We start from the raw sequence: 11,811 nt of genomic DNA on the forward strand, positions 1-11,811 counted from the left end.
CACTTCAGCTGCCCTGGCCCCTGAGCTGCTTCTGAGGGGTGGTCCTGGCTCGCAGAGTCCCTTGGCCCCTTCACACCCCACCCAATACTGCTGGCACATCTCCCAGCTCTGCTCTTTGGGGTCTCGTAAGGGCACTGGAGTCTCAAAGTGCCCGTCAGACAGCAGGATGGAAGTGCAGGCTATGGAGCTGCCTTGAATTGGGTCTGAACTCCCGTTAAGCCTCATTAATCAGTTGTAAATGCACTGTATTCTCAATAAGGTCAGAAACAATAAATTTAATTTTGAGTCTGACTCAAGCTACTTTGGTCCTAATTCTGAGCCTCCTGCCCAGCCGGAGCAGCCAGCCCTGGCTGTGCTGCACAAACTCATTTGATTCTGAAATGCATTTTTAAGCAGGATGGAGTGGTGCTTAAAAGCTAAATGGCTTCCCCCGGCTGTAATCACTGCTAAGAGTCCTGGAATGAAAGGGATAAAGTCTGGGGGCGGGGGGAGGTTTTAATCTCACTGAGTAGATTACAGCGATTACTGCAATTTAATCCTTACATATCTGTCACTGACGCTGCAAAGACCATAACCGAGGTGGGCACGGGTGTGGCGGCCCGCTCCGAGCTCCTGCCCCTCGCAGCGAGGCCGTGGGTCAGCTCCGCTGCCCCGCGCCGGGGCCCTGCTGCTGCCGCTGGAGCGCGGTCCTGACCCGGCTCTGCCTTCGGATGGACGGCGGGGATGCAGCTCAGGCTGCCTCTCTGCTGCCTTGGGATGATGGGGCTGCAGCTCAGGCTGCCTCTCTGCTGCCTTCGGACGGACGATGGGGATGCAGCTCAGGCTGCCTCTCTGCTGCCTTCGGACGGACGATGGGGCTGCAGCTCAGGCTGCCTCTCTGTTGCCTTCGGACGGACGATGGGGATGCAGCTCAGGCTGCCTCTCTGCAGCTCAGGCTGCCTCTCTGTCCCAGCCATGAGCACCTGGGCAGGGCAGGCAGCTGCCGTGGGACGGACTCTGGGCTGAACCTGGTCCATGGGACTGGCACCTGCTGGCCGTGCTGGGCTGGAAGTGCACCAGAACCTGAAGAGAAGGAGGGAAGGGCTCTGGGGAGGAGCAGGGCAGGCAGGGCGGGGGTGGCCCACAGGTTCCCTGTGTCCTGGCTCCCCAGGGTAGCAGGATCCTCCCTCTCCCCCGTGAGCATCCCTCCTGCCCCGAAGGGAGGCAGAGCCGCCTCCTGGTGCCGGAGGGCTCCGTGCGGCTGGTCCGGGTCTGTCAGCGTCAGGCACGCTGTGAACAGCACAGAAAATGATGCAGTTGCAGGGTTCATCTGTGTGCTGTGGCGGGCGGGGACCCTGTAACCATCTCTGCTCTCATCACGCACCAGCACCGCACGGGGCTCTCCCCAGCTCTCCACAGCGCCTGCTGAGGGTAAATCTCATTATCATTCCTCGGGGATCACAGGGGCAGGAGCTAGCTCTCCAATAACTAGAAATATCTCTCTGGCTCACAGACCTTCACAATTATATTTAACTGCAAATGAGGAATCTGTACTCAAACACAAGCTGGTAATTTTTTTTTTTTGAAGCTTGTTTTCAGTGTCACCTCATGTTCAGCCCAGCTCTTCCACAGCTCTGTAACCCCGTCCTTGCCTGATGTAAACTCGAAGGCAGAAAATCAGAAGTGAGCTGCCCTGTTCCCATTGAGGGGACAGGACTGGGTAACTCACTCTTGTTCCCAATACTGCTGCCTCCTCTGGCACCATTGCTGGGTGAAGGAAGCCTGCCCTCTTCTTCCTCACTTCCCTGAGGGTCGCCCTCCACATTGCAGAAGGTGTCACTGCCCACTTTGAAAGCTACAGGCTGGCTAAAGAGCCATGAAAGACCAGCAGGGCAGGAAGTGCTGGCAGAAGCCTTGGGCTGCAGGAAGCTGTGGAGGCAGCAGCATCTCTCCCAGGAGGGTCCCTGCAAAACCAACACCAACCCCCCTGCGCCATCCTCGGGGACTGCTGGGCATCAGGGCGTGGTTCCCTCCTCCTGCCCCTCCGGGTGAGCAACCACATGGCTGTGGTGCAGGGGGAACTGGGCACAGCACAGGGCACCCACCTGAACTCGGCAGAGCCAGCACTCACACAAGGTCTGGGACACGCCAGCCCCGCCACTGACAGCCCTGCGCTGCCAGAGGCTGTTAAACCTCCCTGACAGCCATTTGAAGTGTCCTGAGTGACCTCACCCGGGCTCGGGGGCCCAGAGGGCACCTGCACCTGCATGGGCTCACCCTGGGGATGCTGGGCAGGGCCACGACCGCGGGCTCGTGGGGCAGCCCAGGGAGGCACAGGTACAGGGCTGTGCCAGACACGAGAGCAGTGACAGCAGAGCAGCAGAAGCTTTGGTGGCAGCTTTGCACTAAAATTAACTCATTTGACAGCAGTTTCTGTTGCATTTCCAAGGGCTGTGGAGCTGTGAGCGAGCGAAGGGCACGGGTGGGAGTGAAGAAGTGACACGCTCCCTGTCTCTGTGCCCTGCAGCCAGGGCCGAGCGGTGCGAGCACAGAGCCGCGGGTCCTGCCAGCCCGGTGGGCAGAGGGGCAGCCGGATCAGCCGGGCCCCTCCTGACCCGTGTGGCGGTGTCCCAACAGCTATCCCTGAGCCTGCCCTCTGCTCCCTGCAGCCTGCCGGCCCTGACCCTGCTCTGCAGCTGCTGGGAGCAGCCTGGAACAGCCTGGGACAGCCCAGGATAGCCTGGGACAGTGTGGGACAGCCTGGGACAGCCTGGGACAGCCTAGAACAGCGTGGGACAGCCTGGGACAGCCTAGGACAGCCTAGGACAGCCTAGGACTGCCTAGGCACGCGCACCCTGCAGATCAGAAGTTCTCTCCAGCAGGAGCACTTTGAACACCCCGCCTGCTATTTTTAATGGGATTGAAAAGAGAACAAAACAATTTAAGAACTTGAGGAATCAAAGCAAGTGTCCCCACGTCACGCCCAGTGCTTGCAGCTATATCCTGATTAATGACAAGAAAGAGCGGGGAAACAATATTTAATCACACCCTGTTTATACTAGAGCCAAAAATCAAAGCGCTGCATTCCTCTTTCATGAGAAAAACGAGGTGGGCATTTCCCCTCTGGTGATTAAGTTTCCTGCTACAAGCACATCAATTTCCTTGATTTGGCATGGGGTCCTCGATCATGCCACAAATGAGGGCTTCCTTAGCAGCAAAATATTGCAGACCCCCAGCCAGATCCATACACAAGATCCATACACATACATCGATGTCCATCTATCATTTGTCTGGATCATCTCAATACACATCTCCTCGGGGAGATGGAGATGAGGCAGTTGCAGCCAAACCACGGCTCACGATTGCCACAGCTGCAGCAGCCTCAGCCGGGGGCACCGCGGGGTCTGGCCACTGGCCCTGTGTCCTCTGGGCACTGCACGGGCACTGCTGCCCCTGTGAGCGTGGTGAGGACGGGCGGAGCAGGGCATGAGCACTTTGCTGCGCTGAACCCAGTGGGCTGGACGCAGCACCCTGCAGGACCGGACCTTCACAGTGCTGGTGGCAATGCTGCAGTTCTGTCACTGGCCAGACCTGCAGCAGAACCCAGTCCTGTGTCATTGTGGCCACACTGACTCCCATGCTGAGGAGGGAGCAGAGCAGGGTCCAGCTCTGGCAGTGGGCAGGGGGTGACGCAGACAGAGACACTGTTGGGGCTGCTCTGGAGACCCCAACTCTGCTCCCAGCCCAGAAAAGTGGGTCAGGGAGCACATCACCTCTGCAACACCCACTCCCTCCATCCCCTGACTCCCCCCTGCCTACATCGATTTGCTCGGGATTCCTTGATTAATTAATGTCAGAGAAATGCAAGGTCTGTTAATTACCTCTGATTAATTAGGGTGAACTTTTAATTGTATCCCTAAGCTGAGATATGCTGTTCAATAGGCTCCGTAATTAGTGACCCAGCAATCTCTGTTAAACCAATTAGCCCAGTGTAACAAGTGTAAGGAGCTGGGGGCTGCCCAGTGGGCAGGGGCGCTCCGGCAGCCTCACACAGGGCCCTGCCAGTCAGTGCATCTGTGCAGAGCTGTGCACACTTTGTGTCCCACATCCACGGGAGATGACAGCTGCCCATGGTGCTCTGGCCCTCAAGTGCTGTGGTGGCAGGGGCTGAAGTGACCTGCACTGACAGGGATGCCCCATGCTCTCCCCAAGAACCTCAGGGGGTTCCAAGTCCCTGGGAAGCTCCTCTGTAGCATGTAACTGGTTAAAAACAGCCCAGCCTCCATCCAGAGCTCAGCCTGTTACCTGGCTCACTCTTCTCCATCGTGTCCTTCTGTCCTTCTGTCCTTCCGTCCTTCTGGTCTTCCTTCTATTCTTTCATCCCTCTGCCTGGTCCTTGCTCACTCGAGCAAAAGGCTCTGGCAGGCAGAAGAAAACTTTCTTCCCATTGAGATATTTCATCATCTGCTGCAGTTTGATATCCAGGTCAGGAAGCAGATGGCGAGTAGCCCGGCTGTCCTGGCGAGCGGGGACAGGAGCGGCTGTTTCCTTGCTGAGCCGCTCCATTGACTGTGCCAGCCCTCGCCCACTCCCACGCCTGCTCTCCCCTCCAGCAGCACCCAGCAGGGTGGGCCACAAGGCCATGCCACAGAGACAGACACTGACAGCCCAGACACGCTGGGTCAGCTCTGCCCCGGGAGCAAAATGCCTCAGGGAAATGGGGGCAGTGCCCGCTCATCCCAGGGCTGGAGAGTCCAGCATGGCGAGCCCCTGACTCAAACTCCTCCTGGGCTGGGGGGTCACATCTCAGCATGGATAAGCAGGAGCTAAGCAGGAGCTGGAGCTGGGGTCTGCACGGTTCCACAACCCCAGCCCTGCCAGGCTTGCTTGCAGCAGCACGGCCCCCAGCGGGAACCAGGTTGTGCCCTCTGGCTCCACACTCTTGTCCCACTGCCTGCTGGTGAACTGTCCCCCTGCCCCTGCCTGGCGCCACCAGCACTCTGCTGCCTGGAGACTCCTGTCGGAACCACCCAGGCCCCAGGAAGTCATTAGTAATTAATTTGGTTTCTAATCTTCTAATCCAGCTGCTCCTTGATTTGATAAGCAAAAAATCTGCTTTGGCCACATGGTCGCTGTTCCATGTGCTGTGTCCCCACAGAGACACCAGCAAGGACAGTGCCACCCTGAGCCTGAGGGCCAGACTCGGCATCACCCTTTCCTGTGGCAGAGGATTCCGGGTCCTGCCCGGCCGTGCCACGCCATGCCGTGCTGTGCTGTCCCCTGTCCCAGCCCTGAATGAAAGGGCTGAGGGTCCACAGGCCCCACCTTGCTCTTTCTGCGCCGGGAGCTGAGACAAGAACCTTTACACTTCTGTTTGAGGCTGGGAGCCATCAAGCCCCTCGGGCTCCAGGAGAGGAGCCTTCCCCGTCCCACTGTCCGTGGTGTCACCGTCCCAGTGGGTGGGCAGGGTCACTGAGTGCCCGTGCTTCAGTGGCAGTGGCTGTGGACCAGCCCTGCCCAGCGGGCTGTGGGCTCATCCTCAGCGTGCTCCGTGTCCTGGCTCTGCCCTGAAGCAGCACAGTGACACAGGGCACGTGTGCCCGGCTGGGGACCCCACGGGCACAGGGCCACGCGCTGCCCACGGCGCCAGCAGCTGTAAGCCGTGTGCCAAAGCAGTCAGCAGCGCGTCTGCAGCACACGACGGGATGAGGGAACATCACAGATGAGAGCCCAAATCCTTCATTAAATCCCACATTAATCTCTAAGAACAGCGATGTCAAAAATCTTAGCAGCAAAATTAAATTGTGTAGCCATATTTCAGCTGCACAAAATCAATATTAATTACGGTGGGACAGACATTGCTGGGAAGGGGTCTGACCCAGTATTTACTGTTGCAGTCCAACTCCAGCTTGGCAACTTGTTTATATAAAACAACAGCACGTGTTTTTGTGGCAAACAGCCTCAATCCGGTGGGTGTTTGGGCTGAATGCAGATGCGCTGGGACAACAATCCTCCTGCAGAAAGGACACAGGAGGGAAACACTGGGAAGGCTGTGTACAGCTGAGCAGGAAGGGGGGAAGGCCATGGTCCCTGAAAAGGGGTCTGCAGGCTGGCAGCACCGTGTCCTGCTGGCATTGCCACCCCTGGTTCCGCCCAGCTCCCCCAGCTGCTGCCCGGGGGCTGCATTCCCCCTGCCCTGGGCTCTGCTTCCTGCGGGTTTGCTCTCAGCTAGAATGAAACTCATGTCAGAGGGTTAAATCCCATGTTTAAACACAGTTTTTCTCTTAGTTGCATCAAAACTGAGTCTGAGCGGGCCAGAAGTCCATGTGGGGCCCGTCAAGTTTGGCAGCCCCCAGGAGGACTGCTGCCTTCCTTCAGAAAGCTGGTTTTACCCTGGTTTACTCACCCTGCTTCGGTGAGCTCTGATCACAGAAAGCTGAAAGGCGGTTTGCAGCTGAGCCTGCCTGCCCACCCTGTCCGCCCTGCCTGCAGGAAGGTGGGATGGTTTTAAGGGAAGGGATTTGATTGGAATGGCTCCTATCCAGTGTGGGATTTGGGGGCAGAAGGAAATTGTTGCAACTTAGTCATTGAAATGTGACTTCGTGGTGCAGGGGGAGCTGAACAGGAATACTCCTGGTCAGGCCATTGCAAATTGATGCCCACCAGAACCCTAGACCTCGGGCTTGCAAGGCCTGGGCTGTGGGCTGAGTGTCCCCATGGGCACTGGACAGCAGTCGGGGCAGAGGGGGACATGCCTTTGCTGGAGTAGGGCAGGGGCCCGTCTGGTTGGGCTGGTCACACCTGGCCAGGGCAGAGGCCTGATGACCGGCTCACAGGCAGCCTGGCGGGGAACAGGGGTGCCAGGGGTGTCCCCTCGTGCCCGAGCCCATGGTGCTGGGCTGGTCTGTGCCTGATGGCACCAGAGCTGGCTGGCTGGACGTGGAGCATCCCTGGTGCCTGTCTCAGGCAGTTAGTGTCACTTCATCAGATGATCCAGAACAGGGAGTTTAGGGCAAAGGAATTAAAATGGGAGGGAGAGTTTTAATTAGAGAAAGAAGTCAGAGTCCATAATCAGCTGGGTGAGTGACTGCCTGCTGTGGGGAATTCTCCATATGTCAAATGGCATCAATCAAAATGCCACTTCTTATACAACAGCCTCTGTGCAGGAGGAGGGGCTGCTGGCCCTGTGCTCAGGGCATTGCTCTGCCTCGGGCAGGGCATTCCCCACTGCAGTCCCTGGGTTCCCGAGCACCCCACGGCACAGCGGAGCAGGGCCAGGACCAGCCTGTGCCATGCCCCAGACTCCTGCATTGGGTACAGTGGCAGTGTCACGGGGGTCTGTGTGTGCCCTTCCCCAGCCCCCAGGCCTTCTCCAGGCAAGAGGAACAGAATGGCTTCCTGGGGGCCACAACCAGCCCCCGTGCCGCTCCCCAGGTTCATCACAGGTAACGTGGGTTGCTGCAATTCTTTGTAATGGTCAGCAGTAGGAGGGGAGCATGTATCCTGGCGTGGTGGGGCAGGAGAGAGTGTCCAGTCAGCAGGAGGCTGGAACGTGGGTCCCTTTGGTCCTGTGCCCACCCACAGCTCCAGAGCTCCCTGGTGATGCCTGTCAGCAGCAGGGCCCAGCTGAGCCCAGCCTGACGGTCAGAGCCCAGGAGCAGTGCGAGGCACAGGAGATTCCTGACACCAGCGGGGCCCAAGGGCTGGCCTTGGCCTTGGCCTTATCCTCATCCTTGCCTTGGCCTCGTCCTTGTCATTCCTGCCACGTCCCTGCAGCCGCCCCTTGCACTCCTGCAGGCTCGGCGGCTCCCGCTCACGCCAGGCTGTGTCCAGCGAACGCCTGTGGGTGCTCCTTTAGAAACGTGTTTCACGCACCAGGAGTTTAACAGTGCAGAGATGAAATGGTTCATGCTCTACATTTCTCCAGGAGGACAGTGGCTTTCCCGGAGATGCAGCGGATGGAGTGGGAAGAGGGGCCCTGCCACGCCAGGACTGAGCTGCACAGGATGTGTGGATGCAGCAGTGACACGAAGCTGGGCAGCCCCACGGGGAGGGGTCCTCCCGTGGCACAGGACACTTCGGACACCGAGGTGACACATGTCCAGGGTCTCCCCTCCATGCTGCCTCAGGATGTGCTCCCAGTAGCCACGAGGGGCTGCCCCCCGGGCGCCCTGCCCTCTGCCCCCACTCAGGGTGTCTCACTGTGCCAGCAGCTGAGCTCAACACTTTTGACTCTATTTATTACTAAAAATTATGCAACTGGGTCGCATTCCTGCTATTTTTTATGCATGAGCCAAGCAGCAAATTCCATTATTTAAAAAAAACTGTTTTAGCTAGTGATGCACTAGACCACGCAAGTAAATGCCCAAAATAATTCCAGCTGACACCTTTATGAAGGCAGAGTGAAGTTTAAAGTCTACACAAGCCTTTCATTTGCAATTTCCCATCTCTCCTAACCAGCACCTGGGAACTATGCTGCCATCTGGCTCATGGATCCCCTTTTCTGGCTGTGCCTGTGCCTGTGAAGGGTGCAGCCCCCTGATCTCCTGCCTGGAAGGGCAGGCCTTCAGCCTGGAGACTCTGCTGTGAGAGCAAACAGCATCTGCAAACATCTGCAAACAGGGTGCAGGACAAGAGACAGAACAAGATCTTTAAGGGTAAAAATCATGCAAAGAGGTGGGGAGAGGCTAAGCTCTCTAGGCAGGGGATCCCAGAGAAAGCTCCTGGGATTTTCCTGCAGCTCCCTGGGTGCCCTCTCACCCCTGCAGGACACACAGGAGACCCTGGGACCCTCCCCAGGCAGGAGTAGCACCCAGTGAGGGACAGAGTAAGAAACACAGGCACTCCCCCTCCTTGCTGTACATCGCCTCCTCAGCCTGTTGATGGGTGGTTTTTGGAGTTGCCTCTGCCTGTGGTTGGTGGCTGTGCTTTGTCCCCTGAAGGCTGTGCCGGAGGCTCCCTCTGAGTGGCAGCGAAGCTGGAGTTAATCACACCAACCTGATTATTTCCAGCTCAATTCCACCCTTTGGCCTGACCTTGCTACTTTAATGAACAGAATGCTGAGGTTTGTCTTACCATAAAAAATTTTGGTTGACCTCAAAAGTAAAAGACGACAAACAAAATCTGATATAAATAACCTGGCCTTTAGTGGAAAGCATCAAAGGTAACTCAACAATTAGCCCTTCTCTCACCAATAAATCATTGTACTCTGGCACCTGACCCTGGCATGGCCAACATTTCTATAACCCATTTGCCACTGTTCATGTATCAAATGGCTTTCAGTCATCCTAAATTTGGAGATTCTAATCTCCTATATTAAGTCAGTGGTTCTTAGTAATTCTTAGTGATTTTATTTTTATTGGCTTTGTAAATCAGAGTTATCCATGTCAGCGCCCATGGTCAGGGAGAGAAGCATTTGTCTGTGAAATTGGGTTGACACAGCCCATTGAGTGTGATGATAAGAGGTGATTTGCAGGGCTGGCTGGACAAGCCATTTACACCCAGCAGATTATCATATCACAATACGGAAGTTTTGTTACTGGAAGAACAGTGGAAGCTACAGAACATGCAGAGTGGGGAAGGAGCACTCCCGCTTCTCCACACTGGAGCTGAGCCCCTGGGATGGGGACAGGACTCATCAGAGACAAAGCATAGGAAAGGAGGAATTACAGCTCTGCCATCGGTCTGCCAGGACTGTGCCAGTGCCCACAGACACGACTGTGTACAAATCCTGCTAACAAATCCTGTGTCCCTCAGCCACCAGGAGCACCCCCACCTAGAAGAAGGGGGCTCCCAGACACTGAATATGCACTGTTTTTAAGAGCCATTGTGATATCTAGCTGGTTTCAGGATAAACTTCAATTCCTGCAGAGAACTCAGCACCCCTGGGGAAGCCACCTACAATTAAAATGAGCACCAGCCCGAGCTGGCCCTGCCACTGAACACGCTGCAGCCTCAGCACCAGCTGATGGTGCATGTGAGCCCAGTGTGGCACTGCGTCAGCCTCTGCCAGGCGCACCACGAGGAGCACCTGAGCTGCAGCAGGTGCCCTGCAAGGGCAGGGCTGAGACGTGCCTGTCCCCACAGCACACCCGTGCCTCCCCACAGAGGGGATGGAGGCTGTGGGGCACCCCAAACAGGGTCTGCTCTGCGTGCAAGCCTGGGCCAAGGAGTGGCACTGAGGCACAGTTCCAGTGGCACTGAGGCACAGTTCCAGTGGCACTGAGGCACAGTTCCAGTGGCACGGTGCTTCCCAGGGGCACGGTGCTCCTGCCGGTCCGGCCCGTGAATCTGTGGCTGAGTGGCAGCTGGAGAGGCGGTCGGGAGCAGCGCTTAACAGAGCGTAAGAAGGGATGTCAGGAGCCTGGGCCAGCTCTGCTGGGAGCCGTCAGCGAGGGCTGTTGGGGCTGAGATTTACACACGGGGCTGCTGATCGCTGCCTCCTCTCCTCACACTTTTGGGATGTGCTCCAGAGGGTGCTCCGTGGATTGGAGGGATAGGGCCAGGAGCTGGCGGCAACTCAGCTTGGGTTGGGAGCAGCAGCACTGGGATGAGTCTGACTGAGCTGGGGGAATCCCAGCAGGGCTGGGCTGTGCAGGGCTGAGGTCCCAAAGCAATCAGTGCCAGGGAATTGAGCCCCTGAGCCCCACAGGCAGCTGCAGCCAGGGAGCAGGCAGGTGCAGACCTGCTGGACAGCTACTGGCTCTGTGCAGAGTGCTGTATATAGAGTATATAACATGTGTGAAGCACCACACATCTGCCTGCCACGGGAAGCACTGAGACACTCAGTAATTTAACAGCCCTTCCCAGGCTGCGTTACGAGGGCAGTGAGGGTGACTGTGCCACCTCGTCCTGCACACTCGGGTAACGAGGCTTGTCCAGAGGCGTTACTCGTCCCGGCGGAGGTGCTTGGGATGCCCGGTGCAGCTGGAGAGATGCTGCAGGACTCTCACAGCTGCCAGAGAAGCACATCAGCAGGTGTTTGGGAGCAGCAATTCCCCGGCTGAGCTGAATAATGTCATCAGCTGTTGAACACGTGTCAGATGACCTTTCCCTGCACTCTTCATAAAATCCCATTAATCAAAAGAGCAGAGTAGAGCTAAGAACTCTTTAACAAAATTATTGTAATCTCTGGGTTTCTCATTCATCACTCAGCAGCTCAGCAGCCTCCACGTTCCCTGGAGGGGTCAGAGGATCCCCTCATCTCTGCTGTATAACACCTTCCCCGCCTGCTCTGTCCTTCAGCTCTGCAGGCTCAGGGCTCCTTTCCTACTAGGGCTTTGCAGATTCCTGCTTTGTGTGCTTGCAGGTCCACTCACGCTCACATCTTCCTGGGCAAAGATCTTCCTTGACTGTTGGTCGTCACAAACCAGGACAAAGTCAAATTCTCATGTACCTTGTGGGTGGGGCAGTTTAGGAGAAAGTGAGTTCAGAGGCTGAGGAAGGAATCTTTCAGTGATAATGTGAATGTGATCTTGTCTCATAGAAAATGCTACAGGGAAGCTGTAACAAAACAGCCAGGAGAGCTGTAATGAAAGTTGGCATTTATACCTCAAATCATTGCCAGTATTTTCCACTGAGAGTTTCATCAGTGCTGACACTTTCCCTCAGAACATCTCAGCATCAGCATGGGTGGTGGGAGTTGTTTGGCCAAGAGGGTCTCACCCATCTCCAGGGCAGCTGCACTCCAAGGAGAGGGGGCTGCCTCCTGCCCGCTCCCACCACAGGGCCTGGCAGCTCCTGTCCCTGGTTCTGGGGATCTGAGCCCCCTGAGTGGGGCTCCAGGGACAGAGTTATGCTTTGTCTGCCCAGTTCTGATCGCGTGTGTTGGTT

Source organism: Taeniopygia guttata, chromosome 14, assembly GCF_048771995.1.
Source record: "Taeniopygia guttata chromosome 14, bTaeGut7.mat, whole genome shotgun sequence".
Classification (NCBI taxonomy): domain Eukaryota; kingdom Metazoa; phylum Chordata; class Aves; order Passeriformes; family Estrildidae; genus Taeniopygia; species Taeniopygia guttata.